Source organism: Chelonoidis abingdonii, chromosome 6 (assembly GCF_003597395.2).
Source record: "Chelonoidis abingdonii isolate Lonesome George chromosome 6, CheloAbing_2.0, whole genome shotgun sequence".
Lineage (NCBI taxonomy): Eukaryota > Metazoa > Chordata > Testudines > Testudinidae > Chelonoidis > Chelonoidis abingdonii.
In genome coordinates, this window is record NC_133774.1 from 43401673 (window position 1) to 43420825 (window position 19153).

Consider the following 19153-nt stretch of genomic DNA (forward strand, 5'->3'; position numbering starts at 1 on the left):
TGACTGTCCAGTTTTGGCCGATGATTACAAAATCTCCACCAAGCATTCTCAAACTACCAATACCATCGCACGAGAAATTAGGAAACAGATCAACAGAAGCCAGACGTGTACCAGGAGCCTCCTACTGCAGACAAACCAGAAAGAACCAACGGACTCCACTGGCTATCACATACAGCCCCCAGGCTAAATCCCTCCAACGCATCATCGAGCATCTACACACCATCTGGACAATGATCCCACACTTTCACAGTCTTGGGTGGCTAGGCCATCCTTGCCCCCAGACAAGCCTACCAACCTGAAATGTATTCTCACCAAGCAACTCACACCGTCCATAGTAATCTACTTCAGGAAGCCAATCCATGCAACCAAACCTCAATCCAACTCTGCCCACATATCTACACCACGATACCATCACAGAGCCTAACAGATCAGCCATACCATCACTGGTCATTCACTTGCACATCCACCAATTGTAATATACGCTCCCAATTGCCAGCAATGCCTCTCTGCTATGTACATCGGCCAAAATTGGACAGTCACTAGGAAAAGGATAATGGACACAACATCAGAATCAGGAATGGCAATATACAAAAACCTTAGGAGAGCATTCAAACCTCCCTGCGCCACACTATAGCAGACCTTAAGGTGGCCATCCTGCAGCAAAAAACTTCAGGACCAGACTCAAAGAGAAAACTGCTGAGCTCAGTTCATTCTGTAAATTTGACACCATAGCTCTGGACAACAAAGACTGTGAAATGGCTTGCCAAATTACAGAACCAGTTCTTATCTCCTTGTTTCACACCTCTACTGCTAGAACAGGGCCCCATCCTCCCTGATTGAACTAACCTCGTTATCTCTAGCTTGCTTGCTAGCATATATATACCTACCCCTGGAAATTTCCACTACCTGCATCTGACGAAGTGGGTATTCACCCACGAAAGCTCACGCTCCAAAACTTCTGTTAGTCTATAAGGTGCCACAGGATTCTCTGCTGCGATTACTAATTAATGTATTTCTTGCATGTGTCAATGATACACTCAAAATATAGATATTAATCATTGTATGTTGTTGTTATGGATAGTATTTAGTCTTATAAATGAAATATATCAGACAATTGCAACATAAGCAAAATACTGTTGCTTGAAAAAGACTGACTGGGTCGTCCTGTATGGCTGTTGGAGAGATTGTCTGGGTTTCCTCCTCCCTGTTATCTTGAGATTTGCCACAGAAATGGCATCCATTTACTTTTTTCCTTTTTTAGTTCCTTCCCCAAACTTTATTGAGCCATCAGGGGGAATATCCTTGATTCTAGCCCCCTTTCTCTAGACACTGCATAAATCAAGGGTGAAACTGAAACAGTAAATCACCATAGCAAAGGAGAAGAACTTTTTATTAGTAATAAGTAGGGAAAAGAAAGCCACAGGGTTCTGCTATTCCACAGATCTAACAATGCTTTCCTTTCTTGTGTCATTTTCACATTGATCAGATTAACTGATGCCGAGGGGTGAAAGTAACTTAAAGGACTTGCCGGTACTCCAGAGTCCTGCTGAGGGGGAGGGGCTCAACCGGAAGAGGCATTGCCTCTGTCCGAAAAGATGGGGCCTTTAAATCCTGGGGCTTTTAAATCAAGATTTAAAGGGCTCAGAGATTCAGCTGAAGCTAGGAGCTGGGCCCTTTAAATGACCCCTGGAGCTACCAGCTGCAGAGGTGGCTGGGAACCCTGGGGTTTGGGCAGAGGTGAAAGTAATTTACATTTCTTACCCATATGGTCCAATTGCAAGCAACCCACCTCTCCTACGTATTTCATGGATCCCTCCCATTGCATGACATAGCTAGAAAAAATAAAGCTACTATTACTACTACCAGTACTGTCTGTAATAAAACTTTACAATTGGAATAAGCCTAAAAAAGTGAAAACTCACTGTCACATTTTTCTCTGTGTCTTCCCTCCTCCTCCAGCCAGGCTGTGGACACTAGATTCCATGCTTTCTCCCAGCCTGGGAGCAACTAAGCAGCAACTGCAGGGGCTTCCCTCTAGCTTGCAGCAGGGAGACTGGCTGAGAGAGGGAGAAGCCTGCCTCCTGCATAAGAACAGTTTAAACTCAGCTGTTCCCGCACGTTCAGTAACATTTATCAAAGAGATCTCAAGCAGTTTGGACATCACAACCAGATCCTCTGCTGGGGAGGGGATGGGATAGGATTTGGAACTGGAATGTTTCCTGATTTTGGATTGTGTTTTTTGTGTATAGGAACTCCCTCATCCTGGGGGCAGAAAAGAAACTGCCCCTGCCATGATCACACACAACCCTCCCATCCCCCAACAACAACTGGGAGTTGAATTAACAAGGAGGCAGAAAATGGGCTTGGTAACCCTGGGGGCGTGAACTGCCAGGGAACAGCTGAGTTTAAACTGTTCTTATGCAGCAGCAGCCAGGCATCTCAAGCCGTTGTCCCTCGCAAGCTGAGCTAGAGGAGAACCCTTGCTGGGAGGGGGGAGGAATGCAGGAGCCTTGTCTGCAGCCTGGCTGGAGAGGGAGGAGGAATGAGAAAACCATGTGACAGTGAGTTTTCCCCTTCCACCCTCTTTTATTACTCTGGATTTAAGCTGTGAGCCAAATGTTGTATTTTGTTGTGTTATATTAGTATTGGGACAAGACCCTATTCCTGGGCAGACAAGGACTGCCCTGCCATGGTCAAAACACCACCCCCCCCTGCTATTGAGTGAATTAACAAGGATGCAAAAACGGCTTCCTACTCCGAGGGACTGAACCACTCATGGAACAGCTGATTTAAAACCTATTCTTATGCAGGGGCAGACATTCTCCTCCCTCAGCAATCTCCTTTTCCTTACTGGTTCCTTTCCAGCCAGTGTCCGTGTCTGCAGGCTAGAGCCTAGAGGAGAACTCCCCTGTTGGAGAGAGGGAGGAATGCTGAAGCTTTGTCTGCAGCCACTTTCCACCTCTGCTGATGCCTTTCTTTAGACACTATTGCTGTACTGATGAGTCCTGAATTGGCTGGTTAACTGGTAGCAGAAAAAAAAATATTCCTAAGGCCTTGGCTACACTTGCAAGTTGCAGCGCTGTGAGGGGTTACAGCGCTGCAACTTACTCGTGTGTCCACACTACCAAGCTCAGCCCAGCGCTGCAACTCCCTGTCTGCAGCGCTGTCTGTACTCCTGGTCTGCTACGGTTAGCGCAATCCAGCGCGGTGATGCAGCGCTGCTCATCAGGTGTGGACATCACCAGCACTGTAACTGGCTCCAGGTATTAGGAGGATATACCCAGCATACTTTTTCAGCTCTCTGGGTCATCGTGTTCGCCATCCACTGCCTAGCTCAGGTGACCCGCGCCTTATAAATGCACCTGGGAATTTTAAAAATCCCCTTCCTGTTTTGCTCAGGCAGAAGCCATGGGTGCAAATCATCAGTGACCCATGCCTCCACGCGCCCAAAGCGAGCCCCAGCCAGGGAGCCGCTCCCCGAGCTGCAGGATCTCATCAGTGTTTGGGGTGAGGAAGCTGTGCAGGCACAGTGCGCTCCAGCCCATAGAAAATTATGATACCTTACGGACAGATATCAAGTCAATGCAATACAGGGCTATGAACCGGGACGCGGTGCAGTGCAGGCTTAGGTAAAGGAGCTGCGGAGTGCTACTGCATAAGCACGTGAGGGGAAACCTCCGCTCAGATGCTGCGCCCACGGCCTGCGTTTACAAGAGTGTGGATGCGATACTTGGATGTAACCCCACTGCAAATCCGAGGATACGATGGACAGTTGGAGAATGTGTCATATATTCTAGACCATCATGCCGGTCATTGCCCAGACACATATGCGACCGAGAAAGCACTTAAGAGCCAGTCTGCTGACTGAGTGCCTTCTACCCAGCCCATCTGGATGCATAGCTACCCATATATGTGTGAAGACACTGACACCTATTACTCGAGCACCTGTTTCCTTCAAAAACAAACCTCCCTTTATCGACAAGCATGACAGTTTATTCACCAACCCAACGGCAGACAGACTGCAGTTGCTCACCAACCGAACTCATTTTCTATATAAACCAGGCTGTCAAACACGATTCCTAACAAATGAGTCTCAAGCTACCAGCCCTGAGATCTAACGGACCCTTACCGCTGAGCTTACTCTCAACCCTGAGATGTTGGATTCACTCCACCCACTGTGTCTCATCTTCATCACGGGACGACTGTAACCAAACAGTCACTCATATTAATAACGACTAGGTAAGTAGCAGCAGGCATTGATTGAAATCCTGCTAGAATTCCACAGCACTCAAGAAGGACATATTCAAACCTTCTGACCTTTAAGAGCAACTGGCTCATATAACACACACAAGTCCGTGGATGTACATGTACACCTAAATTTAAACCCGGATACTGCCCGTTTTATTATGCTACTAGCATATTGTTTAATAAATATAGTTTTCTTTAAGTTATGTTTAAAACACAGCTCTTATTATACTACACAATGAAGTGTACCATACTAGGGAATAGCTTTATCTATTGGAAAGAATTGGTAAAAACTAGGGGGGACCAATCATCCTCTAGGGAGAGTGCAAGTTGCTGGAAGAGGGAACCATACCTAGGGGCAGAGCTGCACAATCAGTCCTGAGCAACCCTTACTGCACTTCTTCACTTATCTCTGAGAGGGACACGACCAACAATTACTTGTCAATGACCTGACCATGATAAATATGCCTAGCCTTTAAGGCATCCTTAAATGCTTGGAAGCACTGCTTGCTGTGGGCCTCTCTACAGGTAGCCCTGCTTCTGGCTGTGAAACCAAATTCACGACACCGAAGCTCAATATTGAGGTTAGGCCAGGCGTTCGAAACACCCTCCGAGGGGGTGCCATATCTGTGGACACTGAAGAGTGCTTCACTAAGCCCATAAAGTGGGGATGGCGAACCACTGTGAGGCCCCATATCAGCAAAGACTTTAGTATTGGAGACCATGGACAATACGTTAGAACGCTGGCTGTTATGATATGCAGGCTAATGGAGGTATGTTGACGTGCTTTCCCTTCAGCCGATCACGTCGTACTGGGCGTTCGTCTGGGGGACAGGGAGTTGAGAGTCGAACCCACTTCCTCCAATCTCCCCTTATAAGAAACTAGGCGCAAACGAACACAGTCTACAGATCATGGGTCTAGCAAGTCGGTGCCTGTCGGGCTTCTAGCGCTGAGGTTGAAAGCACCAGTCGCTGAGTGCTCCCTCAGATCAAGCTTCCTGTCAAATAAACGGTTTCATGAGCCCAAAGGCATTAACATTGGAGAGGGTAAGGACGGGGTCTCCAAAAGATCACAATGGGCATTTCGACCGTCCCGAAATTGCAACCTGGTGATCCGTTGCGGACGCGGTCTGGGAAAAAAAGTCCTCTAGCCCTGCATGCTATACCTGAACGATGCACTGCTCTAGAGCGGCAGCCGAAAGATGCTCGAATGGCACCTTATTCCACAGGCCTATGCCGTGTAAAAATGTTCAGTGAACTCAGGCCCACGGTGATCCACAAAGGACGCCTGGAAGAAACCATAGAGAATGACAACCCCGTAATATCACCAGTTAACGCAACGTAAGAGTCGAAAGCTATGCTTCGTGAGAAAAAGCCAAGGTAGGAGAGTGTGATAGGAGAGCCCGAATGAGGCAATACATCGTCGGATCCATCGAGACGCCCCTTCCCTCAAGCAGACAGTTAGGGAAACCCATTTGTGCAGCCATCCACAAATGTCCTGCACATTCCCCCCCAGAGGTCATGAACATGGAGTTCTTTCTTAGTAGGGATGTGATTAATGGCCAGTGCAAACCCTTTTGCATCACAACCACTATTTTCCATTACAGTCCGAACTTTCCACTCCACAACTGTTTTGCGACGATCGGAGGTCCTATGCCATGTCTGGAGTTGCAGATCCCTTTCCAGACTGCTAGCGCAGCGAAGAATAAAGCAGTTCGGAAGGTCGCTTCTGCGATAGCGTACGTTACCCAGACTGACAGGCGCGACATGCTGAGCTAAGGCAGAGACTCAAAGAGTTCGAGGTTGACGGTCTGTAATTTGTGTTCTTAAGGACGTCCCAGTTTATTGTTCTGTGATTCATTAAGCAAAAGGACAGACAATGAAGTGAGTGAGTAAACTTGTTGGTCACCTTGGGCGGGGCAGACATGCAGAGAGATTCGGGGTGAGCTAGGCGCACAGTCCCATGAAAGTGTGCTTTTGCTCCATATCCTAGATACGCTCTCTGAATGTGTACAAGAGACCACTGACTGTAAACTGTACATCCCAGACTTGGCACTGAATGAAGTGGGATCCCACCAGGCTCAGCAAATGCTCTTGTTTTCGTCCGACAACCGAAGAAGGCGGCGTTCCAAGTAGTAAGAGCTATGAGGCAACATAAACATAACTTAGTCCGTGTACTTAAGGCCACAAAGCAATTTTAGTGGTCAGGCTGCGTACCAGCCGAAATCTATTCATTCATCTGAGCTCTACTCATGTCACTTTCGGAAGCAATAACGAATGCTACAAGACTATTTGTAAAATCATAGAATGTGGTCTTTATAGTGAATTGCTGGCAACATTCATACACCAGCAAAGTCCTCAGCAAGCTCGGCAGTCCGCATTTCTTACTCGAATCACGCGTCAGGCTTAGACTGCACAATGGCACCAAAATGGCTGAAAAGGGAAGCGACTGCAAGCAGTGTGTTAGGAAAACAGGCAAGCGGAATGACCCGCACCTCCTTTGCTCCGATCTTCCCGGCTGAAAAGGGAAGCGATGCACCACGGGTCGTTGGAACAGGAAGCGGAATGACCCGCACCCTTCCGGTCCCCTTCCCACAACCCACAGCGCCAAAATGGGACGAGGTGCTCTGTGGGATAGCTGCCCACAATGCACCACTCACAACAGAGCTGCAAATGCTGCAAATGTGGACACACTACAGCGCTGGTCGCTGTCAGTGTGGACACACTGCAGCGCTGGCCCTACACAGCTGTACGACCACAGCTGTAACTACCAGCGCTGCAAAAATGTAAGTGTAGCCATGCCCTGAGAGGTAAAAATTTTAATTGTATTGGGAATTACTTTAAAGCTTTTATCTTACTTTAGCCAATGTCTATTTCCATGGAAACAGGAACAGGTACAGCAGCATTCAGCAGAACTGTTCTGAACTCTTGGCAATGTCAGCCATGGCTGAGGATGGAAAGACAATTATGCAAACTGCACTTACAGATTTTATAAGACTCCTGAAGTTTCTAGTGTTTTAACTTAGAAATACAGGAAGGAAATTCATCTTCAGGATAAGACTCCACCTTCATAGGCAGTAGGGCCAAATTATGGTCTTGATTTTGCCCTCAGCTGCATTGGAGGGGGGGGGTCTCAGGGTTGCTTGGCAATTGGAGTCCTCAGGAGAAATTCCACCTGACTCAACAACTTTTCTTGGGGGCTCTTAGGCTGAATACAGCAGCTACACAACCCTTGGTCCTTATCTTCTAGGAACATCTTTTAAAAATTTCACACCATGACTACCAGTTCATCTGAAGTTATAAGCAGACTGATTATTTCTAGTCGTTTAACCTATCCAGATAATTTTCTCCTTTCTGTCAAGCAGTGACATAAACAATTTAAAGTGCCATCAATGTAGCTGTGGAAACTTCCTAAATATCAAATACCTTTTAGTATTCTGAAATAAGTATTTTTTTCTTTAAAACCCTGCAAAGGTTCTATATATTTCTGTGTACTGCTTGCACTTGCTTTATGAAGGAGGAATTATTTTGATTTCTGTGACTAGTTATTCCGGTGAAGTTCCCATATTTTGTGAAGCAGGTTTAGGTAATGAATTATGATTTAAGTAAAGCAGGGATAAGGACGGAGACCAGAGCAGGTGAGCCCAATCCAGCCAATTAAAGGGGGGGAGGGTACCTACAGAGGGCCTATAAAGGGCTGCTAATGGGGACAGAAAGCCACACTGGAGCAGAGATAATGCCTGTGGTGGGTCCCTAGAGCAAGCGGCTCAAAGAAGTAGCACTGGGGGGTTGCTTCAGGGTGGGAACAGAGCTGATGGAAACTGGGAAGTTACCAGGAACAGGTGTGCCAGAAACCCGTGGGAGAGGTGGCCCTGAGGCCAACCTGAGATATGTTTTCTGTTTGTTTTGCTAAGTTTTGACTCTTTTTTTTCCCCTGTTTGTTAGCCTCTGTAAGTCAATAAATCTCCTTGCAAATGACTGGGTGTGGCAGCACATGCTTTGGAGCTGGGGAGAAACACAGCCTGGTGACATGCAGCTATCACACTCTATAGCAGAACAGTCGTGCTATATCAATGACATAATTAGTACCCAGTGGGCAGCACTTGCTATGGAAGGCATGTCTTGATCTGGTTTGCTGCTAAAACTGATTTTTCTTCCAAATGTCACATTTAACCCCATGCAGGGTAACCAAGCTGTCTCTGTCAGTCATATTTCCTACAACATTTCATCAACTATTGGCACAGGATCAGGAAGAGTTTAACTGCAGCTCATGGCATTGGTGTGATGTTACATTATATTTTTTTAAAAACTGTTACAGTAGCACTAAATAAACACTTAATAAAAGACAGTTGCTGTTCCAAAGAGATTACAATCTAAATAGAGAAGACAAGAATTATTATTTTTCCCATTTTACAGAAGGGTAATAGGGTACAGATTGATCTAGTGCCTTGCCCAAGATTCTTTATAGATAAATTCCATGGCAGAGCCAGGCTTACAGAGTAGTTCTCCTATATCTTGGTCCAGTACCTTAACCACAAAACCATCTTTCCTCTCTAAAACAAGATTAAGTGAGAGACTGTGACCATGGCAGATAGAAAAAAGATTAAAATATCTAAATGTGTCAATGCAAACGTCAAGCTTTATAGTGTGTCTTAATAAAACAAACATCTGATGCAGCATAAAAGTACTTCAATGCCAGCTTATTTTGTTTGTTTTGGAAATACCTCCTCCATTGTATAGATCCAATCAAATGTCAGTTTGTTTGAAAGTTGTAACTAGTGACGTGTTTTCTTTCAATAGCTCCTGTGCCACTAGGGCTATTTTAATTAAAATAACTTGTTCCATGAGAGAGCAGAGGTACCACTGCTTAAAAACACCGCACTGCTACTTTCTAAATTGTTCTGCTTAATGGCATTAGAAGCACTAGTTTGTCCTGATCAACAGTTCTGCTGACATCCTAGGTGCCAACTGAGACCCAGAACAGGTGGGTCTTCCATAAACAAGAGTTTTAATGACAAATGTTAGGCCATGTAAATACTGTACCGCAGAACAGATCTCTGCACCATGGCACTTCTATTATAAACCCTGTTTTCCTGAGGTTTTTGACCTGCCTATATGTAGAATTATTTTACACACAACCATTAACACTGAACTGAAACAGGGCCAAAAAAAGGAACTGCCTGGGACAAATAGAATTTCACAGTCAGACCTATGTTTAAATGGGGTCTTAGGTAAAGAAGTTCAGAACTGTCCTGAATCTTTGGCTATCCCCCCAAAACATGGGGGGATAGCCAAACCCCAAACCATACCTGTGGTTCTGCTCCTGTTAGATGAGGAACTGCCAGCTCCTAACCCCACCTGCACCGTCTTCCTTCCTCCCCATGACTTTCCCAACAGACCTGCTTCTTCCTCCATCATAAACATCTCAGACACACCTGTATCCTCTATATTTTGAAAGAACTGATTGCAGAACCCAGCAGCTCTGGCAGCCTCTCATAGTCCCTGGCTCCCACTGAGTTAAAATCTCCAATGCTCTGATGTAAGTATTATACTGTAGATCATGTAAGCTTTAAAGCCTGTGACTTTTGAATTCAGTGATGGATGTAGCCCAATCATCACAAAGCTCCCAGGGCTACAGTTCTCATAACAGGACTGAAGGGGTATGTGAGTTAGAAATCACAATAGGACTTACTCAAGAGTCATATCTTAGAGGAGTACTGGAGAGCCGTGAAAAATGGCTTCAAGATATTTGTATAATTGGATTCTTTTGCCCATCTCGGATTTGTCATACTGCAAACAAACAGACCTGTTACCCATGAACATTGATAAAATCTAAAATATCTTTCCAAGCCCAGCTCTACAATACTACCCCACTGAAACATTAAATTTATTCCACTGATTTGCAATCACAGAATTCTAGCACACAGTGATGAGCCATTTTAATTGTGGTCCTGTCATCTAGTGCCGTGGAGTGAGACACTGTCTCCATCCCATTGGCAGCACAATTCCAGGGGTTTGTATTCATGGCTGGAACAGTTCACTGTTCACTCTACGCTGAAATCTGATATCTAGAATATCTAGGCATTAGACGTCTTTAAATAAGTGTCATCACTTAGGAGCGATGTCTCTAGGCACATGAGTAGTCCCACTGACCTCCACATATTGTATGTATTGCAGGATTGGGCCCTAAAGGAGTAATTGCCAAATGTCAGCAAAGGCCCATGGCATGTTTTACAGCTTGGTCATTGTCTGGTGACTAACTACTAGAATAAATAGCACTTACACAGTATGTTTCAGTAGTCAGTACTCTTAGCTTGTTGGGGAATCAGTAGATAACGTCTCCTGCTTTCCTTACCATGTGACATGAAGGATTCTGAATGTCAAAGTGCACTGACTCTCTGGAGAATAATCAGTGACTTGGACTGAGTTTCATACTGAATACCAAGAAACTTGACTGAGGTACGTGCATAATCTCTTTGTGATTGCCCAGTCATATGGCACTGTTCCTTTGGGATTAAAATGGGAAGGCTCCTTCCTAATGCTGCTATTCTCTATTTGCCTAAAGGTTGCCCAGTTAGTGGATAGTAAAGTGCAGGACATTGTCATGATAGAAAATATTTATGAGACTACAGAGGAACAGGTATATGATCTACCATGCTAGTCAAACACTGTTCACCAAATTCTCTGTATATAATTTAGAGGGTTGCCTTATTATCCTCATTACTGAGCTACTTGCATGCATAGATGATTCTGCATGACTGGATAAATTGTTGGCATGAAATCTCCTTTCTCCTCTTTCAAGCTATTGCTCTGTATGGTGTTAAATTACTCTACATATTTGTCTGAGGTTCCCGTAATCTACTTTAGTCTAAACATGTTCTAATAGGTAATCCCTGGTAGCTGCATTTTTTGTTAAATTTGCCTCCGTTTAGATAATTAAATATAAATGTTGGGAGGAACCTCCCCCCCCAACAATTTTAAAGCTAGAAATCGTTTAAAAATTGAATTTTGTTTTGTTTTCAGAGCTGTTTTAAGTATAGGGAAGTAAGAGTATTGTATAAGTAATGCTGTGTTGGTATTTTCTTTTAGCCATAATGTTTATTACCCCTAAACTTTAAGTGATTGCATTATAATTTACAACCAGTATATAACGCATAGAAGTATTCTAACCAAATTTTAATTATACTTAAAACTGATATTTCTAAACTAGTATCATACTAACTTTGAGATTTTTCATCACTGACAAGCTGTATTCACCAAATTACAAAATCTCTCTTTAGAGTCTACACACTGGCTGTCATAAGAGGTCGAAATTTTCAATCTTCTCCAACTGAAAACAGCTGCTGACTAGTATTGTTAGGTACTTATTAGGTTCTGAATTGCATCTGAAAACTAAATAAGTAGGGAATTCCTAACATTGACAAGTACTGCCCAGAACAGAAGGAACAATGGTTAAATGAGCTTTAGTCTGATTATGCTAGATCTTCTATCTTGAAGATTTAGAAACCTTAAGTAACTCTTTAAAAGTAATATCATATAAAAGCAAAATTACCCATTGATCTATGTATAGTGTGTCTGTGTCTCCTGGATTAAAATAGCTATAATATTCTCTTTATAATACAAAATTGTTTCAACAACTGATAGCATCAAGTTGTGCTCAGCTGGAATTTTGGAAGAGAAATGAACCCTATGATATTTTATAGGTCAGAGTATGGGATATTCTCATAAAGAAAAGCTCATGGATGGTCTGAGACATTGCACATAAGTGCTTGGAGGAGCAGGGCCTTAGACTGCAAGTCTCTTATGGCAAGAGTATCTATTAAATGTACATAATTCATTTTGAGAGACACCACTCAGCTTGTCTGAGGTACTTACGTTTCACATAACTTTAGCATTGTCTCACTTTTATTGATAATTCTTTATTTCTAACAAAAATAATGATGTTGAAGTTATAGGATTTATTTACAATATAGGAATGAATCCCACTGCATTTGAAGTTTCCTGAAGCTATAATCATTCTAAACCGTGTCTTGATATTTATAGTCCTTTTAAATCCCTAGACTAACTTTTGATAGTTTCTTAATTTGTATATATAGTTTTATCTTGTCTAATAAAACATCATGAGGAGCTTTAGGCTATTTTCTTTTAATTTGGGGCTACATTGTTTGTTTGGTTTGGGATGGCTAATACCATAAGTAAAACAAAATTTTACACTGAAACTAAAACTGACTATATTAGATGTTGCATGGGAACAACAGCCCCAGGGAATTTCCCACACCCATCTATTATTCTAGCTGCATTAGTAGATTCATTAGGCAATTCACAACAAACATTGCTAAAAAGTAATCTGCACTAAACAAAGGGTATAGTGATCTCATGCATAAGGCAAGTGCCTGAAAGAGGAGGACATCACTGGGAAATTACCATCTAGTGATAACATTATTTAAGATAAAGATACATTGCTGGATACTGGGTAGGAACTCTTAACAGTTCACATGGGATGAGAAACTTGTCTACACATACATCTCTATCCCGATATAACACTGTCCTTGGGAGCCAAAAAGTCTTACGGCATTATAGGTGAAACTGCATTATATCCAACTTGCTTTGATCCACCAGAATGTGCAGCCTTGCCCCCCCCCCGGAGCACTGCTTTACCGCTTTATATCTGAATTTGTGTTATATCAGGTCACGTTATATTGAGGTAGAGATGTACTACTGAAGTGACACTTTGCTCATGAGTTAAGAGGTACTTCGACTCAGTCTCTATTTTTAACTTTGGGGGCTGAAGTTTGTCATACTTGATTCTAGCCAAAAGGTGAGTTGTTTTGAAGAAAATGACTTATATGAGCATGAGAAAATGATAGTGGTTTCATGGTTTGGAAAAATATGTAAGACCTCTTCCGCCTCTGATGGTTCCAAAGCTTTTATTTAAAAGTTTAAAATTTGACATAGTTGTTCTCAGTTAGGTATGTGTGCTTTATTAAACTGAGAAGGGGGGGATTATCTAAGAAAAATATAGGAGCAATAAGTGAGTGAAAGTAGCCTAATGCATTATTGTTCTAATAAAAGTGTATGAGTTTTTATATTTGGATAATTGAACATGACAGAAACATATTTAATTCTCATATATGAAAATACTCAAATAAACAGTTGAAGGCATATTCAAACTTATGTGCATTTATTTAAATATGATTGGCACTTAATTTTCAACTAAACTACTCTCACCCAAAACCTGTCAGTGAACTGAATGGTAACAGTAATGCTCTTGAACTGGAGTGGTAATTGATCTAATGATCAATCTCAGGGAAATGGCAATAGTACATAGAACTTTTCACTTCTAGGGGCTTGTCTTCATGTCTAGTGCTACAGAAGTGCAGCTGTAGCACTTTAGTGAAGATGCTACTATGCTGATGGAGTAGCTTCTCCCATCGGTGTAGTTAAACCACCCCTGCGATATGTCTATATCCGCACCCCGATCCACATGATTTTCCCCACACACCTGAGCAACATAGTTATACCAACATATGTCTTTAGTTGTGTAGATATGTGTGCTGAAATCAGGTGTAGGCTGTTAGTGACCAGTCATTATTAGCTGATGGCTGTTCAGTACCCTACATAAAGAGTTTGGGTTTAGTCCAGTTCTTAATGGGCACATATTAATATACAGAATCACCATTCCTACTGGCACATTTGCTTACAGTCCCACTGGAGTGGCCAAGGATTAAATGGGAATGAAAATGTCATCCTTAGAAGTGGTCCCTTCAGAACATGATTAAGGAACATAAGGTGACCAGCATGTGAAACTCTTCCCTGCTGTTACTAGTGCTGTCTGTCCTGTGGTTTAGCAGAACTTCAGACTCCAGAATTGTCAATCTGGCATTTTACATAAGCAACAAATTCACTGAAACATTTGAAAACAACTAAGGATACAAAATACAAGAACAGTTACTACCAGATATTGTTGAGATTTAACATGCACAGATGAATAAATCATGTGACACACAACAAATCTGCTAGCCACATTTCACATACACTTACATGTTATGAAACAAAGTTAATAGCACATTCAGTAAAATACTACTTATGTAGAAAGGGATCAAATGTTTCAGTGGGAAATACTACTCTGAATTTCCTAGTTTTGTGTGCAACATCCCAGCTATAACTTGGTACTATTATTAGCATTTAAGTCGTTTAATAGAACACACGAACATTTTTTTTTTTTTATCTTTTGCAAACTCCCCAGGTGGGACTGTGCCCTTTTCGCCTTATTCCCCCATAGAAATACTGGAGGTGAAAGGTACATTGGAGTGATAACTGACAAGATGGTTATGAATGCAAGAGAACAAAAGCCTAGCACAGGACTGACTGTAAAATGTGCAATTAATAAATTATACTGAGCTACTTACACCTAAGGAAACAGCGGTCATTGCAGAATCCAGATTGAGTTTGTTTAAACAACTGATACCTTGCCTTAAAAAAATGAGCCGCCACACCCTTCCTTGCATTAACTCTGCCAAAAAGAAGCAGAATAAAATAGTTACACCTTTACCCTAGAAAAAACAGACAGCGAAACCACGTGGCGATTGCTTAACGAGGAAGAAAAAGGGCACGAACAACTAAGAGCAGTTGCTTTTTTTATACACAGAGACCTGCAGCGCGCTAAAGGCTAAACGAGAAAAACGCGAAGATTACACTGATTTAGGTCAAGTCTTTTCTCAGCTACTTTATTTCCCTTTCCCTCCACCTCCACTCTGTCCTGCCCTTTCGCTCCGGTGCTGCCGCTTCCTCGGGCGTTCCTCGCTCTCCCACTTCCCTGTTTCACGCAACGCAACTTGCTGAGGCCTCGCTCGCGGTGCGCAGTGATTGGTTGGGGATGGCCGCCCCTCTCGAGGCTGTGGCTCCGGATTGGCTGTGACCCGCCGCCGCTCGCCCTCAGCCTCAGACTCGTTTGGTTCTGGGGTGAGGCAGCCGCGTTCTCCCCTAGCGGCCAGGGGGAGGGAGTGTGAGAGCGGCGCGTCCGCCCTTCCCTCCCCGCGGCGCTGCGGAGTCTCCCCTTGGCTGGGTGGCAGTGCTGCCGCCTCGTGTATCGCGGGCGCCCCTGGTTGCGGCGTGGGCGGGAGGTGGCTCGGCTACTCGCGGCTTCCCCTGCGTCCGCCCGGGCGTGGGGAGCGGGGAGAGGAAGGGGCAGGTGAGAAAGGAACTTTTCGTTCTTCGCCTCGCGCCCCTGGCGGCGGTTGGCGGCGCGAGGCGGGCGGGGCCGGGCTGCATGCGGCAGTCGCTATAGGACAATAAAGCGGGTGGGGCGGGTTCGGCGCGCGGAGTTGGCCTAGAGCAGGGAGGAGGCAGTCTGGGCCAGGCGGCAGGGGGTGGTGGCGGTGGCGGTGGCGGAGCGAGCCGGGGGCGGGGGGCTGCTGGGTGGGCGCTGCGGACTCGCCGTCTGTGGCTGTGCCTGGGGCAGGAAGTGACTCTTCAGCGCCGTGGCCGGGGGAATGTGACTCGCTTGGGATCGGCCAGCCACTGAAAGCGGGATCGGGGGTGCCGAGAAGCCGGCGCTGCTTCCCCTCCCTGCTCAGCCCTGCCTCCCGGCCGAACGCGGCTACATCCGCTCAGCCCACGGGAAGAAAACTTGGTTGGATTTAAAATTCTCCTTGGGGTAGAAAGGAGCCCCGCTGGCGTGGGGTGAAGCTTCTCGAGACAGCCGCGATCAAAGGTAAGCGGTGCGGAGGAGGTTTGGTGAAGAAGCCTTGCGCCGAGGGGAGGGGAAAGGAAGGAGCTGGCGTTTCATTCTGATATCCTGTTTTTGGCCTTTATTTTTCTCGGTGGGCTGTGTTGTCTGACTGAAATAAGCCCGAGTCTCCTTTTGTCTCTTCCAATGCTCTTTCTGTGAGTGGGATCGTTATTTCCATGGAGGTTGCGACAAGAATCTGATGAGATCGAAAGTTTTTAAGCTCCTCAGACACAGAAGTTCCTTTGTTTAGCAGGATGAGGTATTGAAGTGAAACTGCCTGGTTATGCGTTTGTGCCTTTTTTTTTTTTTTTTTTTTTAAATCGTTCTCTTCAGAAACAGTTACTAAGTCTGGCAGCTTAGTTCCCTTCTCTGCAAATAAGTACTTCCAAAGGGTGCTACTCTTTCTTTTCTTACTTGAAAGAAGTCCAGAGGTTTTGGAGATCACTATATTTACTATTTTTTCTTTCTCCTTCAGGAGTGTTGGTTCCTTTCCTCTGGCCATCTGATATGTGAACCCTTTAAAAAGAACTATTGGTCTTTATTTGTAAAAAAAATAAAAAAATAAAAATTAAAAAAAATTGTGTACTTAACCTTTTGTAAATAAGGTTGCATTACTTTTGCTCTTCAAGATGAAGAGTTTGGCTACCTATTTAATTGGAGAGGAGTTAGTTTGGTTAATTTTATCTTAATATCTGGGGCAGGATAACTAACACTTGGTATAATACCTCTCCTTACAATAGAAATTGATTTTTTTTAATATATAAGAAATATGCCCTAAATTTGGAAGATGTAGAAGTTTATCCTGATAACATATATGTAGAAGAAAGGAATGAAAAATAGCATACTTTAATCTTACTGTAAGGACTGATTCTAAAAAATCATATGGTATAAATTTGGTTAAATTGGTGACTAAAATTTAGCTTTTATTGCTTTAGATAAGACTTTTCTCATCAAAATGTGTTGCAGAGGTAAGAAAATACACAAGCTCAATTCAATGTGGTATCCTTAACAAGATGTTTGCAGTATTGCATAATTGTGAGTACTACAAGTTACTTTGCGTCTTGACTAACTACACTGAACAAAAAACATATTTAACAAAGTTTCTGTGTGCTGTATCACAACTTGGTTTAAGATGCTTCAAAGAGGCAATTTCCAGAGGTTGATTAGATTGAGGTTCCAAAAGTACCTGTGCTGAGAGAGACCCCCCCCCCCCGCATTTATGTAGAAAATCATTCAAGTATTGTATATCTTCCAAATAATGCATTAAAGGTCATAGCTTGGGACGGGTTTGTGTTCCCCTTGGTAGAAGACAGTCTAAATTCTGGTCCTTGTATAACAGATTAGATGGTGGTATGTTTTCAGTTATGCTGATTGGATATGGTGTCTGATCAGTCTGATACAGAAATATGGAACTGTCATGTCTGAGAAGCATGTGCACCTGACGGTCAAATAAGTTCACCTTTGTGTGAACCTTTTATACTTGATGTATATGTAGTTGTCTGTTTTTCAAGAAAGTAAAATATCTAATGTCCCAGATCAGATAAATAACAGTAGGCAGTTTTGTGTGTATATGAAACAATTATTTATCTAGCACAAATTGGTTTAGTAATGATAGTCTTTAGTGGAAAAAATGACAAATTTGTGTTGATACAAAATAGCTTTTTCAAGTGATAAAGTACTAGTGATTGGGTTTACAATTTATAGACTTCACAGGCAACAGAAAAGGTTATTCTTGGGCATCTGAAAGAACTAAACAAAATAGATGACGTTGAACTACATCTTCCTTATATGGTTTATGCTTGGCAGTAAAGCAATGAAGTCTAAACAGAGTAATCCTTTTACAAAGAACGATCACTTTCCAAAGCAGTGATTCATTCCCAATAATGACTAGGTTCTACAGGGGGAAAAAATGTTGTAACGCATGACAAATTTAGTTGTAAACCGTTGTATTCCTAATGGATGCAATTTTTTGTTTCTTTTCAGACCTTTTGTTTTTCTGATGATGCACTAGGTATTTTTCAGTCATGTAGAAGAAAAGATCCTTGTATTTGGGGCTGCAACTTTTTAAACTACAGGTTTCTCATTATGGCAGCTACAAGGCCCTTCTTAAATGATGAAAGTGCACTTAGTTGCAACTTACAGCTAGTGGTTGACACAGAATGACATTAATTTAATTAACATAGTTTAGTATTAATTAGTGAATTTTATTCTTTTTTGCAGCCATCAGTTTTTGAGACTAAAAAAATTGCAGGGTAGTCAAATCTTCAAATTGTCATTTGTGATCAATTCATTTTATAAAATGTTATACCTGCTAGTAGGTGGGTTGTGTGGCTATGTATATATGCTAACTCAGAGGTAGGCAGCCTGTGGCACGTGTGGCACATGAGCTGATTTTCAGTGGCACTCATGCTGCCAGAGTCCTGGCCACCACTCTAGAGGTCTTTGTATTTTAATTTTAAATGAATCTCCTTAAACATTTTAAAAATCTTATTTACTTTACATACAATGATAGTTTAGTTATATATTATAGACTTCTACAAAAAGTCCTTCTAAAAACGTTAAAATGTATTACTGGCACGGAAAACCTTAAATTAGAATGAATAAATGAAGACTTGGCACACCACTTCTGAAAGGTTGCCGACCCCTGTGCTAACTGCTGCTATTTCAATCAGTGTCTTAAAAAATGTGTGTGGTATCTTACTGAAATCTTTTAAGTTGGTGTGCTACTGCCACTTTAAGAACATAAGACTTAACATAACACTTTCTCCCCACCTCAGTTGAGTTAAATATGTACAAGCAAATATTGTCTTATAACATGGCTACTTAAAATGAAAATATCAAAAATACAATTTATAGTGGTGTACAAAATCCACTTGTGGGTAGCAGAATAGCCACAAGAAAGGCATTATTCATAGGTGTAGATACTTAAGTAGATATGTACAAATACTGTCTAATAGCAGATCAAGTTCAAATAGAGTTGATTTAGGGACTTTTAGGGATGAAGAGCTGTTAGCACTTTTTATCCAAGCGTTCATAAAATGTGGTGGTGTGCGAAAGTAAATGTGTGTTTTTTTTGTTCGTTTTTTTTTCTTTAATGGCATTAATGTATAGTGTATGGCTTTAAGGTAAATGGCAATATTGAACTTTTTCCCATGGGGTTAGAATATAGTTAATACT

General features: G+C 42.8%; 1 protein-coding gene and 1 long non-coding RNA gene across 2 annotated transcripts in view; one reads left to right on the forward strand and one right to left on the reverse strand.

Moving 5' to 3' along the window:
- The window catches only part of LOC116825245 (uncharacterized), a 295317-nt gene that overhangs the window by 10781 nt on the left and 265383 nt on the right, over positions 1-19153 (reverse strand). The window lies entirely within an intron of this gene.
- The window catches only part of ERBIN (erbb2 interacting protein), a 247127-nt gene continuing 243316 nt past the window's right edge, over positions 15343-19153 (forward strand). Inside the window, exon 1 of the mRNA XM_075066986.1 lies at positions 15343-15436. The gene's annotated coding sequence lies outside the window, so the exon portion shown is untranslated. The remainder of the gene's footprint in view (positions 15437-19153) is intronic.